This window comes from Helianthus annuus, chromosome 1 (assembly GCF_002127325.2).
Source record: "Helianthus annuus cultivar XRQ/B chromosome 1, HanXRQr2.0-SUNRISE, whole genome shotgun sequence".
In the NCBI taxonomy this organism is placed as follows: domain Eukaryota; kingdom Viridiplantae; phylum Streptophyta; class Magnoliopsida; order Asterales; family Asteraceae; genus Helianthus; species Helianthus annuus.
The window spans coordinates 54906053-54925561 of NC_035433.2; the positions used below are offsets into that span (position 1 = coordinate 54906053).

General features: G+C 36.1%; 1 long non-coding RNA gene and 1 other non-coding gene across 21 annotated transcripts; one reads left to right on the forward strand and one right to left on the reverse strand.

Moving 5' to 3' along the window:
• Positions 1-3425: 3425 nt before the first annotated feature.
• On the forward strand, positions 3426-8838 carry LOC110885419. Of its 20 annotated transcripts, XR_004870969.1 has the most exons (9): positions 3428-3859; positions 3969-4026; positions 4109-4289; positions 4385-4443; positions 4539-4731; positions 5136-5193; positions 5533-6260; positions 6354-8315; positions 8622-8838. It is a non-coding gene; the product is annotated as an uncharacterized LOC110885419 (long non-coding RNA). The 20 variants fall into 20 exon arrangements; XR_004871131.1 differs by having other exon boundaries at positions 3427-4289; positions 6518-6586; positions 7240-8315; XR_004871106.1 differs by lacking the exon at positions 3969-4026 and having other exon boundaries at positions 3427-3859.
• Positions 8839-14566: 5728 nt separating this feature from the next.
• Positions 14567-14673, reverse strand: LOC118482989. Its single transcript, XR_004869427.1, has one exon. It is a non-coding gene; the product is annotated as a small nucleolar RNA R71 (small nucleolar RNA).
• Positions 14674-19509: the final 4836 nt, after the last annotated feature.

Here is a 19509-nt window from a genome sequence, read left to right on the forward strand (position 1 = left end):
TGCAAACTAAACTCTATCCTACGTGTATGTGAAACTTGTGCATTCTAGTATTCTATTTTGTGCTATGTGACGTTTAATCCAGGGGGTGTAGTTCCGCCTTAACAATAGTAGCGCTATAGGAGGTGCACCTCTCCCGTTATTCTCAGGGGGTATTATTAGGAGGATTCTAGTTTACCTTGAGTCTTGGGTAAACACTAAAGCATCGGGATACTTGGGCTATTACTGTGTGGACTGCGACACTAGCACGACTGAAACTATTTTTATCTTACACTGTGGACATGAGTTGTTTTAATCTATTATGTTTTTATTCAAAGTTGTATACTCGCCGGTACATTTTTGTACTGACTCTATTTTAATACATGTTGCAGCCTAATAGGATGCTGAGAACATGGAATCAAGCTAAGATGAAGCTTAGAAACTCATCTAGTTAAATTAAGTTGTGAACAATGTCTAATACTTGATGTTCTGTTTGGTACCTGTGGTTTAAATATGGTGTTGATGATTTGATAGACAATTTTGCATGAAATCTATTAATCAATAATGAAACCATAGTGTTATGGAATCTCATGAGCAATCTGAGCGCTTAGTGCTCGCACCCCGATGTTTCCGCCATCGGTTGGGGTGTGACACTAACCGTTCATTTTCTAACATTTTGAGTCCAAATTTTAACACTTGTACTTTTGATTTTGTACTTAAGTGGTTAAAATCACTATAACACAGAAACTCAAAACGTAATTTACTCATTAGTACATGATGAATTTCGTTAGCAATATCTTTACTTCTAACCATCTTATATTATGCAAGAAGTTCTTGAAGATTGTAATTGAGATTTCTTCCATATTCCGGTAACATTACCAAATTCTTACCATAATTTTTTCTATTCATGTGTTTTTCATGGGATTTAAACTCAAGACCTATCATTTTAATTTCAAACCCAATTAGTTAAAGTTTTTACCTTTGTCAATGGAACACAAGGTAACCCATTGGTTATTCTTATCATTTACACCAGTAGAAAAAAAAAACATCTTCCTTGACACGCATTGCATGTCATAAAAGAGTACGTATGACACGCTAAAAAGTGTCGTTGATTGACATGTCATAAAAATATCATACACGCATTTGTGTGTCATCTTTTTATGACACACTTTTATGATGCGCATTTATGACACACATTTATGACACGCGTTTACCACACACATTTATGACGTTCATTTATGCGTGTCATGCTTTTAATTCTTTAAAAAAACTTTTTTTTTATAATTACTAATTTACCCTCGAGACATTATAACAAAAAAAAAATAAATCTATTTCACAATAAAATAAATATATATCAAACAACTCATTTCATAATCATAACCAAATATAGGGTAGGGATATGGTAAAAAGTGTCTAAAATGTGAGAAGGGTAAGAAGTGTTTTAAACCATTGGATATTTGATCTAGTGGTTGAGATCAATAGGGTATAAAATGTAAATTGTGTTTTAATTAGAAGGACCTTATGTAAAATTAAAGGGCAATAGTGACTTTTCCAACGTTTCAAATATGGTAACCGTTTCAAAATCCCCATCAATCTCCTATAAATCAGCGAATTTATGGTAACTGTTTCAAAACCCCCATCAATCTCCTAAAAGATCAGCGAATTTCTCGTACTGAAATAAATTCTTCGATTTCCTTCACAACAACTTTTTATAACACGATAAAGAACAGTATATTACATGATAAAACACTATAGGAAGATATAACACTATCTGTTTACTGTAAGATACTATACATAAATAAAACACTGTTGATGGGGGATAAAACACTATGAAAAGGAACAATATATTACATGATAAAACACTATAGGAAGATATAACACTATTATTTACTGTAAGACACTATACAGAATAAAACACTATTGATGAGGATAAAACACTATGAAAAGGAACAGTATATTACATGATAAAACACTATAAAAAGATATAACACTATCTGATTACTGTAAGACACTATACAGAATAAAACACTATTGATGGGGATAAAACACTATGAAAAGGAGATTAAAGATACCTGTACATAATATAACACTATTGACCGGGGGATATAACACTACAACAAGAACTTACCGTAAACAATTAAATATATAGAACAAATCGCATTCGAATCACATCCCTAATATATCGCCTGATATTTTTGGCAGTTATCTTTGGAAATCAATTAATTGATAAGAATGGACAATTACAAATATACCTGTTTGAATTAATTAACATAAGGGACACTTGTCATTCCCAAATTATTTCTCACACTTCTCACAAAAGTTGGACTTTTTACAGGATCCTCTACCACCAAATATATACTTCAAATATTTTAAAGTTAACAAAAATATTCATTGTCTGTACACTCGTTGACACCTAAAATATTGCATGTCGTCTAAAAAGATGACACACAAAAAAAAGTGTCATAAATTAAATGAATTTTGTAAACCATGACATTTTTTTTCTTGATACACGCTTTCGAATGTCATAAAATAAGCGTGTGTCATTGTTCGTGGGTCAAAATAGGTATATTTCCTATTAGTGCTAGTTGATTGAAATATTTTCATATACGTAGGATTTTAGGAAATGGACATAACTAGTACGTTTTCTCACACTTTGCGGCGAGTTTTCGGTGGGTTTCCTCGCGCATCTTGGCAAGGTTCGGTAACAGTACGATACCGGTATTTGAAGGTTAAAACCAGTAAATACCGGTAGCGTACAAACCGGTACCGAAAATGCCAAAAGTTGGTACAAAATTGGTACAAAAAATATTTCGGTTTGGAAAATTCAATACCGGTACATGGCACCGTTTACTCATCCTTAGGTATGAGTACGATACAAACACTCGATATAGCAATCGAAAGAGATCATGACGCCTGTATGTATTAACTAACGATATTTTCGTATCTGTCGATTCGTTTTATCACGATAAAGAGCAGAAAAATCAATTATAATTGACATGTTTGCTTTTTAATAAAAGTTAGTAAGAATTATAATTTCATTTATAGTTTATAAGTGGAAAACATGAAACATAAATTATAAAATCAAATGAAATTAAAAGAAATTGATTTAGATAATTTTGTCCTTAATTATTTTGTATATTTTATAATTGAAGGACGCTGCATGGATATCCTCATTTTTAGTGGTCACAAAGGGAAAATCAGAAATCACCAAAAACAAATGGGCAAAAATCGAAAAATCAAGAAGTAAACTGGCGCAAAGCCATGTTATGAATCTATTATCTATTATTATATATAATAAATGAAAGTTACTTGGGCCACGTGTCATTAGATTAGGGCATCACTTTTTGCTTTTTCCCGCCCAACAGTACCATCCCCTTCTTATTTCCCTTTACAAAAGGGCAAACCACTGATTTCATAAAAAAGGTGGCCCACATTCACTTTTCAAAGGTCTGCCCACATATACAAATGGGCAAACCACTGATGTTCATCTGAACCACTGCCCATCTTCAAAATCTTGGCTCCAGATTCAAAATTCAAAATTCAAACCGTATACATGTATAACCTACATTATGTTCTCATACCCTTTTTCACAATCTTCGTTCAAGAAATTCACTTTTCACAAACCCTTTTCATCTGCTTCAATCTTCTCCTTCACACTTGCAGGATTTAACAACAATTCACCTTCTTAATTACCATACGTTCTCAGATCTGCCCTAAGATCGGAATCAACTTTATACATCTCCTTCGATTGGTGGCTAGAGATGCTTTGCAGAGAGATGATGTTAAACATCTAGGGTTTGGGAGTATAGATGGATTCATCGCTGTGGTGTGACACACTCATGTTCTTCAAGTTAAAGGTTATCACCTCTTGATTTTCTTGAAGGTAAAGTGGCGTCTCCTTTCTCAAACCCTAAATCGATTTATGTTGATCTGTTAGTCGATTTATGTCAGTTTTCTCTTTTAAAAATTACCTGTTCAAAATTTGAAATTAGGGTTCCATTTTATTGCTCCTGTTGTTGTTTATTTGGCGGTTCATCGGTTATATAGAAGGTTTGGTCGATTCTGTTTATAATAACAAGATTACAGATGTAATATGTCTATTTAACTTCACAGATTTGGATTTTGTTTATAGGATATGTGGTGGATGAATTTGTTATTTTGTTTGTAAGCACTTTAGGGCAATTAGTGATAAAAAGGATTGTGAGGTTGAAATGGCAAATCATCATGAGGACGACTGCACATTCGACATTGACAATATTGCCAGTGAATTGGAACTTCTTAATAATTTAGTCGAATATGCTACAGACAACAAGGTGAAACTAATTCTAACTACATTATTTTACAACTCTATTAGTCAACTAAATTAGCATATATGTGTTATTGTTCTATAATACTTGAGTTTGTGTAGAAAATTTTGGCTTCAAGGTTGGATCGTGCTATCAGTTTAAGGATTGAGTACACAACAAGGTATGTACTCTCACATATTCTTGATTCAAATTAATTTCATTGGATGATAACATTTTCATTTTTATTATTTAGTTTAAGGATTGAATTTTGTGTAGAGATGGAACGATAAAAGAGACTACATATATTGAGCACTATGGATAAAAGAGACTACAACAGACCGCACCTGAATCGCCAAACTCCCAAGAAGCCCATGATGATAATCACTCTACTGCAAAGTCGTTTAACATGCATACAAACTGAACCAGAAGGCTGCATCATCAAGCATTAAGGATTTGAAACATCTGCTATGTAAGTTATTATTACTAACTTTTGACTCCTTTATTTGGAAACAACAAGTTATTATGTAATTAATTTTTATTGTAGAATTTGAAAAATAATATGCAGCGCTAAAAGTAGTGTAGTGATCAATTTTATGCACCATTCGAAACTTTTACATAATAAATCTAAACACAAACCAATAAATATATAAACAAAAAATAATGATATCAACACAAACCAATAAGTATATGAACTAAATAATACGATGACCTGCTTATGGACTTCTCATGAAGAGTAGGCATCTAATTGGTTAGTATATTTCATATTTGATGTTGGTTATTTCTTTTAGAATTCATAAATTGTTATTACGGTAAAAGTAAAAAATATGGATCATTCTTAAGTCACTTGATTCACCTGCTCTGTTTCGTTTGCAGGTATGTTGAGTTTGGTGCTTTAATCTAATCGAGAAGTTTTTCATACGTAAAACTGCCAGTTATGTTCTTATAGGTTTATAGCTTCAAAGGACAAAGATTTTTTTAGTATTTTACAAATCATTCTTTACATGTATCTATTATATTCTATAAATGAAAGTAATTTGGGCCACGTGTCAGTAGGATGAAGGATCTTCTTCTTCAAACAGCAAATAAAAGCATTTTGGAATCAGGGATGTTTGGTGTTCATGAAGGATCTTCTTCTTCAAACAACAAATTTAAATCAAAGTCTTCTTGCCTTGATTCCAAAATGCTTTTATTTTTGTCGTTTTCAACATTCTTATCACGAGAAACGTTGGCTGAATCTTGAACGTTGGCTGAATCTTGAACGTTATTTCAGCCGACAAGACTCTTCCATTGGGTTTGGGGCACCTGTTCGGGCAAACATGAGAACCGGAGGAGTTACCACTACTGCTGTTACTTCATCTTTGTTGTAAACTGTAAGCTTACTCTATTTTTACCTAAACATTATATGTGCATTTTGGAAAAATTATATTTGAATAGATAATCAACTAGACTGAAATAAATTTAGTGCAAGAGATGGTAGTAACGGTATATGGTTTGGCAAATTCTCGATGGCTGATCGAAAGTACTAGGTAAAATAGTGTAATTTTACCCAACCTTTTTGACGGTCAGTTTGAAGGAGATGATAGCTTCAGCTGCAGATTTAACAAGTTCATCATCTGGTTCTGTTTCGAGGGCTGCAGGGGTCTCCTGGTCGATCTCCATTGAAGCGATTTTAACAACGGCTTTAGGGATGTTTGGTGTTCATGAAGGATCTTCTTCTTCAAACAGCAAATTTAAATCAAAGTCTTGCCTTGATTCCAAAATGCTTTTATTTTTGTCGTTTTCAGCATTCTTATCATGAGAAACGTTGGCTGAATCTTGAACGTTAACTATCGGGACGCCTAGAATTTTTGTAATTTCGTGGACATGAACGGTTTGAAGTTTCTCGGCTTTCTTGAAAAACTGCTGAGAATGTTGCTGCAAAGAATCCAAATTCATCTGATAAACTGTTGTTTCTTTCTCTTTGGTCTTCATAAGCCAATGAGGCAGCTGTTTCTCAAGGTACAATCTTGACTTCAATCTTGACTTCAATTGTTACAGTTTTGAATTGGGTCTTTTGTAATTCAAGAAAATAATTAATTGTTTAATTTTTAGGGTTTAAACTAACTTGGGGGATTTTGTGATTCAAGAAATTATCACAATATGACATCTGGGAAAGGAAAGAGAGTGAAAGAAAAGAGACCACGAAAGAACAAACAAGTGATTAATTCTAACATACTGTTGGTGTGCTGATGTTATTAGTTCTTTTTTCTCTTCAGGTATGATCATTCTGACTTCTAATAATTTACGTATCCTGCACGGTAGGGGAACATATGTCATGGGCAATGGTAAAGGACTCTAAACCATCTCTAACGCTATAACAATCATGGGTTAAAACAGTGTTTCAAACAACTGTTGGGTTAAAAACAGTGTTTGAAACCACTGTTGGGTTAAAAACAGTGTTTGAAACCACTGTTGGGTTAAAAAACAGTGTTTGAAAAACATTGTTGAGTCAAAACAGTGTTGCTAAAACAGTGGTTTGAAACCACTTTTGGGTTAAAATAGAGTTTTAAACCACTGTTGGGTTTGAAACCACTGTTGTGTTAAAACAGTGTTTCAAGCCACTGTTAGGTTAAAAACAGTGTTTGAAAACACTGTTGAGTCAAAACAGTGTTGTTAAAACAGTGGTTTGAAACCACTCTTGCGTTAAAACAGAGTTTGAAACCACTGTTGGGTTAAAACAATGTTTGAAACCACTGTTGGGTTAAAACAGTGTTTCAAGCCACTGTTGAGTTATTTTTACCATAAAATGGAGTCGACAATATAAGTCGCGGGATTATTATCAGTAATATAACTGTTATTTTTACCATATAAGAGTGTTTCAAGCCACTGTTGAGTTATTTTTACCACTGTTGAGTTATTTTTACTAATTAATATAATAAAACGTTACTAAAACCACCCGTGTTTTACACGGGTCCGACTACTTTCATTTTCATTGCAGCCGAGGGTGCTGAGCAGTTTGACAAACAAGTTTTCGAACACATTATGTTGGCAAGTCAACTCGGACCTCTGTTTTGCCTTTTCATAGAATCAATGTGTAATGTGTTTTTTTATATGCTCGAAGTGGGGATAATTCAAAAAATGTGAATAAACTTACAGGTGTGTTCATTTATTTGTAAATCTTTTTATTTCATGGGTTATTTAACTGTAAAAAGTGATTGTAAATATTTAACTGCTGATGATGAGTCCCTAGAAATTGCATGGTAATTCATTGCATTTATATCCTTTAGCATTCAAGATTCTTTGTAGTTGTATAATTGATATAAATGATGGATTTTATATTCATGTTCTTTATCTCGAATGGCCTAATCCTTCCGATTTAGATGCCTTCATTTGCAACAACGGTGCTGATCTGTATTAACAATATTAGACCTGGCAAACGGGTCGGGTTGGGTCATGGGTCAAAATAGGTTCGAGTCAAAACGGGTTCTGATAAAAACGGTCAATTAGAAAGGGGTTGTTTTGGTTCGGGTCAAAACGGGTTCGGGTCAGAACGGGTTTGGGGTCAGAACGGGTTTCGGGTCGGGTTGGTTAAATATATTTTTTAAGGACATTGAGCATCGTTCGCGTTCTTCTTCAATCTGTTTGTATCTTAATTCAATTATGCATTTTATGAATGATTTGAAGTTTATTGATCGATTGAGCATCGTTCATGTGATTAGTTTGTTGCCGTTTGTTTAGAATCTGTAATAACTGAAATGGATTTGAGTTGAATTTGGAAGTCAATTATGCATTTTGTGAATAGTGTGTTTTGAAGTTGTTTGTTTGGAGTCTGTAATGAATAATGATTGATAATCCAAATGGAATGAAACCTATTTGTGCTGAATTTGGTGAAGATTTTGAGTTGTTGAACTTATGCCGAATGAGATATGAGGTTTTAGTATAAGTTGTTGAACTTATTTCTATAACAGTGAAGATTTTGAGTTGTTTTGAAGGTTTGACTTATGTTCTATCCCGAATTCTCGACTCCGCCGCAACGCGCGGGTTCCCCACTATATAGATAATGCATACAACCTTGTAAGTCTTGCTCATTAGAAAATTTATCTTATTTTTGTAACAGTATTGTTTTTGTCATCATAATAACATTAATCATCTATGAATAATTCTAACTTCTAAAAATGGGCAAAAGTCCTAGCGAGTTTAGTTAATCCGACACTGCATGTACCATCGTACCAGATGTAACATGCTTCAATCCAAACCTGTTTTGACCCATTACCGAATCTACCCGTCTTGCCCATGTTGCCAACTCTACATGCATTTTGTTAATTTATATCAATTTCTATCATAATTTCATTTACACAAGGTCTATCCTTATATATGCAGTTGAGGTCCGAGGGGAAAGAATATGTTGTACAAGAAGGCGATGTTATGTTGTTCCGGTTTAACGTCTAATGATGTTGAAGTAATGAAAATTGGGCCTTTAATGTTAAAAACACCCAACCTTAATGTTATGCTGTTCCGGTTTAACTTTATCAAGCTCGGGAAGCAATCCCGGGTAAAAACCTAGTTGATATATATATAATAAAAATCAAGAAGTAAACTGGCGCAAAGCTATCTTATGAATTGATATATATATATATATATATATATATATATATATATATATATATATATATATATATATATATATAGGGGAAGGTTCATTTGAGAAGAAATTTAATGTGAGAAGATAAAGAAGAAAGGGCATAATAGTAAAATACTATTTCATTTATAACACATATAATTAATTTTTATCTCTTTAATTAATTAGTCAATTAATAATTAATTATCCTACATATAATCTACAAAACCTACAAATATCAAAATTTTCCTACGTATATCCTACACATTATAGAATTTTATTCTACACAGTCGAAATTTATCCTACACACCTCGAAATATATCCTACACAACTAATAATTTATCCTACACAACTAGTAACTTATTCTACACTTTAAATTAAGTTTTTTTTATTTGGAAAAAGTATATATTTTGAAATGGAGTTACAAATTTAATTTAGTTAGTTATTAAAGGGGAAGAATACAAATTAATGATTTATGTAAGTATACCAATATACCCTTATATTAAAATTAAATGCAAATATTAAATGAAGTAAAATGAAGCATTCTTATTGGTTGAAACTTCTTCTTTTTTCTTCTTACAAAAAATTCTTCCCATTTGAACTCTCCACTATATATATATATATATATATATATATATATATATATATATATATATATATATATATATATATATATATATATAATATGTCAAGAAGAAGAGGTCAACAAAAAAAAAAAGAATTTAAGGCCTTTTTTTCAGTTTTGTTCATATCTCTTTAGTTATGTTAGAGTCGTACTTTAGTTGCATTGTAATCGGTGAAGTTTGAAATTGTAATATACTAAAAATATGTGTGGCGCGCGTTGTCGTGGCGTTTTGAAAAATTTACGTCTAAACGTGGACCAACTGAAAACATATATAAAAATAAGCACGCAAACGTATTATATTTGACCCAACTCATTTCCAAAAAAAAAAAAAGTCTAAACGTAGACAACTGAAAACATACATAAAAATAAGCACACAAACGTATTATACTTGACCCAACTCATTATAGGAAAAAAAAAGTCAAACGTAGACCAACTGAAAATGTACATAATAAGAACCGCTTGTGGTATGCGCATATAATGTATATATATGTGGGTGCTTGGGGAAGGGGGTAAAAGTGAAAGCGCATTAATTTTAAGGTTATTTTACTAATTTATGAAAATAACGTTAAAATAAGGGATGGTTAATCATGCATCATGTGGTGGCGTTGATAGCCGAAAGACAAAGGGGTACATGCACTAATCGACATTTGTCTCAATTGCTGAGTGTTAAGTACCTTATGTCCAAGGCTTGATGCAAAACTACTATCGAGCCGAGGGTCTGACTGGAAGCGACCTCTCTATTCCTCCGGGTAGAGATAAGGCTATCTACATCTTATCCTACTCAGACCCTACCTTAGCTTTGTAATTGGTGGGATTTACTGAGTATGACGATGATGTTCATTATTTGACCTAACTTATTTCTGGGAAAAAGTTATGTTGAAACATAAATTAAGTTGAATTAATACCCATATATACATAAATTAAACATGTAAAACTCGATTAAAAAGTTAAGGAGATGTAAGTATTAATCCTAAAAGGCGAGGGGTAAAAGAAAAAAAGAAAAAGACAAAAAAAATCTTAAAATCAAAAAATCAAATTACTATTCACTACGGTTGATAATTGTATTATATATAATATAATTGGCAAATTGGAAAATAATAATCCCATATTTCTGAAATTGGCCGATAATAATCCGAAGTCAGTTATTAGCCAATAATAATCCGACCTCGTCCAATTTTTTTGTAAAATTGTCCGCCGTTAAAATAGCCTAACGGAGTTAAGTTTTTTTCCAAATTACAAACCGATGTTTTAGGGCTTTTGATCAGAACGAGGATACGAGTCAATTGATGTAAAACTTACCTCAAAATACTGCCCCAACCCACGAAAACGGTGCTTCAATTCGGGTGTTTAACTTCCAATTAACAAAATTCAAGCCATTTCGAACACAATTTCGAGGTTAGTTTTACATCAATCGACTCGTATCCTCGTTCTGATCAAAAGCCTAAAACATCGGTTTGTACTTCGAAAAAAACTTAACACCGTTAAGCTTACTTTAACGGCGGTCTATTTTACAAAAAAACTGGACGAGGTCGGATTATTATTGGCTAATAACTGACTTGGGATTATTTTCGGCCAATTTCAGAAAGATGGGATTATTATTTTCCAATTTGCCTATATAATTTACCTCTCAGTAGTATAATAGTTTATTTTAATATTATTTTGATGTATATTTTATTTTTATATGGGGTTAGTGTAAAAAGAGGTGTTTTGTGAGAAGTATAATAAGTGTTTTAAACTTTTAAATCTTGTAGTTAATGGTTGAGATTAAAAGAGGCTTAAAATGTAAATTATGTTTTTTTTTTACTAATTTAGCCAGATTAGGGGTAATATTGTCTTTTTCTATTATTTAAATGAAAAAACCACCTCACAAACCAAAAACTGTTATCATTAAAACTCCAAAAAACCGCAAATTTCCTTTTTCATCGAAGACAATAAATCAAGATTCAAAATTCGGAATGTTTTATAAAATAATTGATCAACCCTCTTCTTCATTGTGTTTTAATGGAGGTTCCAGGAAATCCGTTTGATTCAATTCATGGTGTTTTAAAACATCTGGAAAACATGTATTTTGATTCCAATTATGGTGTTTTAACATTTATAAGGAATGTACTTTACGATTCAAGTCAATGTGTTTTAACATCTAGAATAGCAATACAATTATTCTCAGATGGTGTTAAAACACCATGACTTGGATAGCATATATTACGATTCAAGTCGTGATATTTTGAAATCCTTATGGTGTTTTATACCTGCAAAAAAAAAAGAAAGAAAAAAACCTTGGCACATTGTATTGTGATTTAAGTCATGGTATTTTAACATTTAGAATAACAATACACTAATTCCCAGATAGTGTTAAAACACCATGACTTGAATAGCAAAATACAATCATTCCAAAATGTAAAAACACCTTAAATGTATCATCTTGTTCCATTAAGTAATCCATTATGAACTCGAACCATTTATCATAATTCGGTTGTCCATAAAACACCATACATAACCTGTATCTTCGTGTTGCATCGTCCATTATATAATGTTGATGTGTGTAAAATGCAACATATAAATCACATCAATTAAGGCATAAAACTAACCCTTTTTAAGTACTAATGTTGGAAAAAGAGTGTTTTTGTCTTCCTTTTGTATTTTCAAGATGAAATGAGCTCAAATTCACAAAAGAAGCAAAAAGACAACTAATTGTAGCATAAATACAAGGAAAGGAATAAAAGTATGTTGCTCGGACCCTCAACGGCATCCTCCAAAGCAAAGAAGAGAAATCAGAAGTCTGAACACGCCCCGTGCTCAGCCAGCACGGGGCCGTGCCCAAGAAGCAGCATAAAAGACAAACTTATAGAAGCTTCCATTGCCCACCACGGGGCCGTGTCTAGCGGGCACGGGGGCGTGGTGAAAGTACAGCAGGCGCATTAATTGTAATTGCGAATTACAATTAATGAGGAGATAGAGTGTCAGACGGGCACGGGGGCGTGTCCAGCGGACACGGTGCTTGGTTTCATTCCATCTCATCCCTTGGCACACCACCTCTCTCACACTTCATCCACCACCCACCACCACCATAACACCATCATCCACCACCATCATCCATTGTCCATCGTAGAGTGTGTGAGTCATCTCGGGATCCAAGATTGATAGTAAGAGTTCTTGACAATCAAGGCCATGTTTGCCTAAGTCTCTTACATCACTTGGTGAAGACAAGTGTTTAGTATAATACTTTTTATTTTTAATCTTTTGCACTTTTTATTTGGTTTTGTATTAATGACTTTAATAACTAGTTGCTTATGTTGAAGGTGATCTTTCCTTATCGTTTGTCCGTGGTGTCTTGGCATTATTTTACTGTCTATATAAAATAAAAGATTTTCACCACTCATATCTCCACGGTCTATATGGAGGTATGTTGGCTACCTGGTCGGGGGTTAAGGGAACGGTTTGGTAAGGGTCTTGCCCTTGTTCAGCGTTTAGAGGTCCTGCTTGGGACCTGGGTCAAATTTAGTAGGATCTCCTTCAATGCCCATAGGTATTGGATGGCGGGGATCCAAACTCTTTGACCCCCTCATAAGTTAACTACTATTAATACTATAACCCGACTATTTAGGACTGTATCCCTGCTGACTCAGACTACTTAGCCGAGGGTAACGTCACCGCCGAAAGCGGGGCCTACCACAATTTGCATTAATAACTTAATTCATTATCTTTCAATAATCCGACCCTTTAGGATTGTATCCTTGCTGACTCAAACTACTGGGTTGAGGGTAACGTCGCCTTCAAAAGAGGGGCCTACTACAATAACTAAGATAATCTCTTAAACAAGTGCAAAAGTGCGAAAATAATCAAAGGTTATACTAATACACGTGTCGGATCCAAGTGACTCATCTTGTCTATCTATTTTTATTTTATTTTATTTTTCAGCATTTAGTTAGTTTTTATTTTTCTTAGTTTAAAACATTTTTCTCACTTTTTGATATGATTAGACGTTGAGGATAAACCGGTATTAAAAGCTCTTGTGTCCTTGGACGACCTCGGTATCTTACCAACACTATACTACGTCCACGATGGGTGCACTTGCCCATATGTTTGTTTAGTGTTAGTGAATATCGTGTTTTTATAAATTTAAAACTTGGCTAAAAGTGTAAAAAGGGCTTAAATATACATCTAAATTATATATACACTGACACGCATCAAGTTTTTGGCGCCGTTGCCGGGGACACAAGGATTTTAAGAAAGTTAGGAATCGACGGCCTAATCGTATTCTTATTTTTCTTTTTAATTTTTAGGATTTTTCTTAGTTTTTCAGCTTCTGCAGAGCTCAGCACGGGCCGTGCCTGGTCGGACACGGGCCATGCCCAGCATCGTTACTGGCAGTTTTTTGTTTTCCAAGTTACAGAAGACTGACCACGGGGCCGTGTCGGTGCAACACGGGGCCGTGTCCAACTTCCAGTAACTGGGATTTGGAAAACAATCACTGAAACTCCGACCACGGGCCGTGTTCGCTGAACACGGGGCCGTGGTGAACCTTCTGACCAGCATTCTTTTCTGTTTTTATTGCAGGACTTGGAACCCGATGCCAACCTTACATAGTGTATGAGCTCCAGTTCCAATAAGGACATAAAAGAACCACTAGAAGAACCCGAACGCTTTCTCAGAAAAAGGTTAAAAGCTAAAAACCAAGAGAAGGTTTCGGGTGATCCACCTCCAATGGCGGACCAACGTACCCTTATGGATTATCTACGACCCACCGTAGGTAATCTAGGCGCCGCTATCAATGCTCCGAATGTCGAAGCTAATAACTTCGAACTCAGACCGCATTTGATACAAATGCTCCAAAACTCCGCAACCTTCCACGGGCTTGCGGACGAGGATCCCCATCTACATATCACTAATTTCTTAGAAATATGTGATACCTTTCGGATCAACGGAGCATCAAATGACGCCATCCGCCTCCGTATGTTTCCTCTCTCATTAAAAGACCGAGCGAAAGCTTGGCTCAACGCCCTCCCAGATGGATCGGTAAACACCTGGGATGAACTAGCCCAAAAATTTCTATATAAGTATTTCCCTCCCGCTAAAACTGCTAAATTAATGACTGAAATTAATACATATTCACAAGAGGACGGGGAATCCCTATATGAAACTTGGGAAAGGTTCAAGGAGCTATTACGCAAGTGTCCACATCACGGCCTTGCAACATGGCAACAAGTATCCACTTTCTATAATGGATTGTTGCCACACACAAGGCAGACACTTGATTCTAGCTCTGGGGGACTTTTAGGTAATCGACGCCCACACGAAATATATAATCAAATTGAGGAAATTACTCAAACCAATTTTCAATGGCACACCCCCCGGGGGAATAATTCTGTCGCCCCGGGCGCCCATAAGGTCGATGAAAGCACTTCTTTACAAGCCCAAATCGAGGCCCTTTCTTCAAAAATAAAAAAATTGAAAATGACAAAAACAGTCTCGGTTATGGCTTGTGAAGGGTGTGGTGGGTCACATGAAAATTGGAGTTGTATGAAGGAAGCGGACGATCAACAAGAAATGGTAAACTACATTGATAATAGACCTAGGCCATCGGGTCCCCCAACGGGAACTTACAACCAAGGATGGCGAAACCACCCAAACCTTGGTTGGAGGGAACCCGGCAATAGTAGTAACCAACAAACCCAACGAACAAACTTTCAACAACCAAGAAATGAGTCACAGAATTTCACTCAACAACAAAGTGGACGAGAAAGGCTCGAAGATACTGTATCTCGCCTCATCTTCGACACTGAAAAGAAAAACTCGGAAAGATTTCTACAATTAGAGTCAAATTTTAGAAATCAACAAGCTAGTATTCAAAACATAGAAAAACAATTAAATCAAATAGCTCAAAATTTTGCCAAGAGACCACAAGGCGCATTACCTAGCAATACCGAAACAAACCCAAAAGCGCAAGTTCACCTCATCACGCTACGAAACCGCACCGTAGGGCCTGCAGAAGCGCCACCGCCAACAGAGGAAACAATACCCACACCTCTGCAGGAAAAGAACTCCCCTCCGTCACCAGAGCCTACCAAGGCTCCTCGAGTTCCATACCCCGGTAGGTTAATTCGTCAAAAGACCAATGAGCAATTCGCAAAGTTCGAAAGTCTGTTAAAACAATTGCATGTCAATATTCGTTTTATCGAAGTCCTAACCCAAATGCCCAAGTACTCTAAATTCATGAGGGACTTCCTTACACATAAAAAGAAAATTGAAAATTTGCAATTAGTCAATTTAGGCGAAGAATGCTCTGCCCTCGTACTCAATAAACTTCCCCAAAAGAAAATCGATCCCGGAAGCTTCAAGATTCCCTGCTCAATAGGGGAATCGCCCGTTCGTAATGCCTTAGCCGACCTTGGGGCTAGCATTAACCTCATGCCCTCATCAATGTTCAAAAGACTCGGCTTGGGAACCACGAGCCCTACAAAAATGAGCATACAACTCGCTGATCGATCCGTCAAATTCCCACAAGGTGTCATCGAAAATGTCTTGGTAAAGGTAAGCAGATTCGTTTATCCAGCTGACTTTGTCAAACTCGATATGGAGGAAGACACCGAGTCCCCCTCATACTAGGGAGACCCTTCCTTGCCACCGCCCAAGCAGTGGTAGATATGAATGACGGAACACTCACCTTGAGGTATGGGGATGATGAAGTAAAGTTCGGAGTTGGGAAGAGAATAGAGGACGACGACCCGGTCAATTACATGAAGGTTATTGATTCGAGCTTGGATGCTGCTCTCCGACGGTGTAACATGGGACGCCAGGCATCCCACTCAGAAAACATATAACCTCGCAATGGGTCTAGCCAAGGACCCTTATAAACGTGGCGCACCACGGAGGCATTCCGCGGAACTATCCTTAGTTTAGTTTAATCTTTTAGTTTTAATTTGCAGGAATAAAACACACTCATGGTGGTAATGGATGAAAAAGAGAACGAGAAAAATGGGCCCATGCACGAAGAACAGAGCAACCCGACACAAATCTCCATCACAGAAGGCTCAACACGGGCCGTGTTCAACCAACACGGCCCCGTGCTGAGCCACCTGCAGAAAAACACCCAGTTCAGGTAACTGGACACGGGCCGTGTTCAGCGGACACGCCCCCGTGTCCAGGCTTCTGTCTTATTTCTTTAATTTCTGTTACTGGCACCTGACCACGGGGCCGTGCCCGGTCACCACGGAGCCGTGTCCAGGATGCCAGTAACATAAACCTTTGCTTTTTAACCCACTTTTACACATTCTAATCAACCGAAAATCTTATTTTTGGGACACATTGAGGACAATGTGTAATTTAAGTGTGGGGGGGGGGGGGACGCTAAAACCTTGAATTTTGCAAGTCCTAATTACAAGCCTTACACAAAACTTTATTGGAACCGCTAAACACCCCAAATTTTTTCAAAAACTTTTCGTTTTTTTTTACTTGTCTTGGTTTAATGTGGGAATAACAAGTTCTAAAAAGGTTATATTTTTACAAATTTACAACCGATAGCGTCGTGATAACAAAGAACCAACATAAGAAAATTACAAAACGGCATAACAAGTCTAGTTAAAATTCGATTATATATACTTGATCGCATTAAAAACCCATTCCCACAAAAGTGAGTTTTGAGCCTTTATTGAGCATACAAATTTACATCTTTAGACTAAATGCTCATTTTTCGTTTCTTGTGTGAATAGCCGCTTGGTTCTTACAACTCTAGAACTTGCCACGACGATACATTCCCGGTCCTTACCAACTTAAACCCAAGTAAGTAAGTGATGGAGGCATTAGGACTAACCTTATTTTTCTTTCTACACCATTATTTTTCGTTTTTTTTTACCACTTACCCAAAATCTCCCTAGTTAGCCCCTTTGAGCCTAACCCTTTCATTTCATTACCCTAAAAACCTTTTTACCCACCAAAAAACCCTTTTTTATTTTTCACCCTTTATTTTAGTAACAAGCTCGGTTTTTCGAAAGCTCGCTATTTTATGTGACTGATAAAAAAAAATTGATGAAGTTAAAAACAAACAAAAGCTTTACAAGTAAAAGCTTGTTTGAAAAATACTTCAAAATAAAGAGTCACTAAAAACAAGGTGTGTCACGAAAACCGACGCTTTTTACGATTTTCGCCCTTTTACTAACCACTAACCCAACCACCCACCTTTAACCCAAGCCTAACCCTTCACCCAAAAAGTCCTCTTGATATTTACAAAGGTAAAATGTTAAAAAGGAGGAGGATTGATTGCTTGGCAAGCCTATGGAAGGCGTAAGTTCCATGCCGCTCTTGAGTGATTCACTAAAAATACACCTTCGGCCGAGTGTTGAGTGATCCCCCGTGAGGTATGTGAACTTGTATATAAATGGAATTTTAATAAGGCATGCTATGCCCGAATAAGTAATTTATCCTATGAAACGTTCTAAATAAATCATAACGAATAGGATTGTAAATAAATAAAAATAAAACCTAAAAAGATCTTGGATTCCCGACACTCTATGACAAGCCAAAAACTTTCTCTTCTACCTATTCCATTTGGGAGTGTAAGCCACATTTAAAGAGTTTTGCTTGAGGACAAGCAAAAGTTCAAGTGTGGGGGTATTTGATGTGTGTAAAATGCAACATATAAATCACATCAATTAAGGCATAAAGTAACCCTTTTTAAGTACTAATGTTGGAAAAAGAGTGTTTTTGTCTTCCTTTTGTATTTTCAGGATGAAATGAGCTCAAATTCACAAAAGAAGCAAAAAGACAACTAATTCTAGCATAAATACAAGGAAAGGAATAAAAGTATGCTGCCCGGACCCTCAACGGCATCCTCCAAAGCAAAGAAGAGAAAGCAGAAGTCTGAACACGCCCCGTGCTCAGCCAGCACGGGGCCGTGCCCAAGAAGCAGCATAAAAGACAAACTTATAGAAGCTTCCATTGCCCACCACGGGGCCTTGTCCAGCGGGCACGGGGGCGTGTTGAAAGTACAGCAGGCGCATTAATTGTAATTGCGAATTACAATTAATGAGGAGATAGAGTGTCAGACGGGCACGGGGGCGTGTCCAGCGGACACGGGGCCGTGCCCAGCCTTCTGTTCAGCCTATAAATAGGGGTGCTTGGTTTCATTCCATCTCATCCCTTGGCACACCACCTCTCTCACACTTCATCCACCACCCACCACCACCATAACACCATCATCCACCACCATCATCCATTGTCCATCGTAGAGTGTGTGAGTCGTCTCGGGATCCAAGATTGATAGTAAGAGTTCTTGACAATCAAGGCCATGTTTGCCTAAGTCTCTTACATCACTTGGTGAAGACAAGTGTTTAGTATAATACTTTTTATTTTTAATCTTTTGCACTTTTTATTTGGTTTTGTATTAATGACTTTAATAACTAGTTGCTTATGTTGAAGGTGATCTTTCCTTATCGTTTGTCCGTGGTGTCTTGGCATTATTTTACTGTCTATATAAAATAAAAGATTTTCACCATTCATATCTCCACGGTCTATATGGAGGTATGTTGGCTACCTGGTCGGGGGTTAAGGGAACGGTTTGGTAAGGGTCTTGCCCTTGTTCAGCGTTTAGAGGTCCTGCTTGGGACCTGGGTCAAATTTAGTAGGATCTCCTTCAATGCCCATAGGTATTGGATGGCGGGGATCCAAACTCTTTGACCCCCTCATAAGTTAACTACTATTAATACTATAACCCGGCTATTTAGGACTGTATCCCTGCTGACTCAGACTACTTAGCCGAGGGTAACGTCACCGCCGAAAGCGGGGCCTACCACAATTTGCATTAATAACTTAATTCATTATCTTTCAATAATCCGACCCTTTAGGATTGTATCCTTGCTGACTCAAACTACTGGGTTGAGGGTAACGTCGCCTTCAAAAGAGGGGCCTACTACAATAACTAAGATAATCTCTTAAACAAGTGCAAAAGTGCGAAAATAATCAAAGGTTATACTAATACACGTGTCGGATCCAAGTGACTCATCTTGTCTATCTATTTTTATTTTATTTTA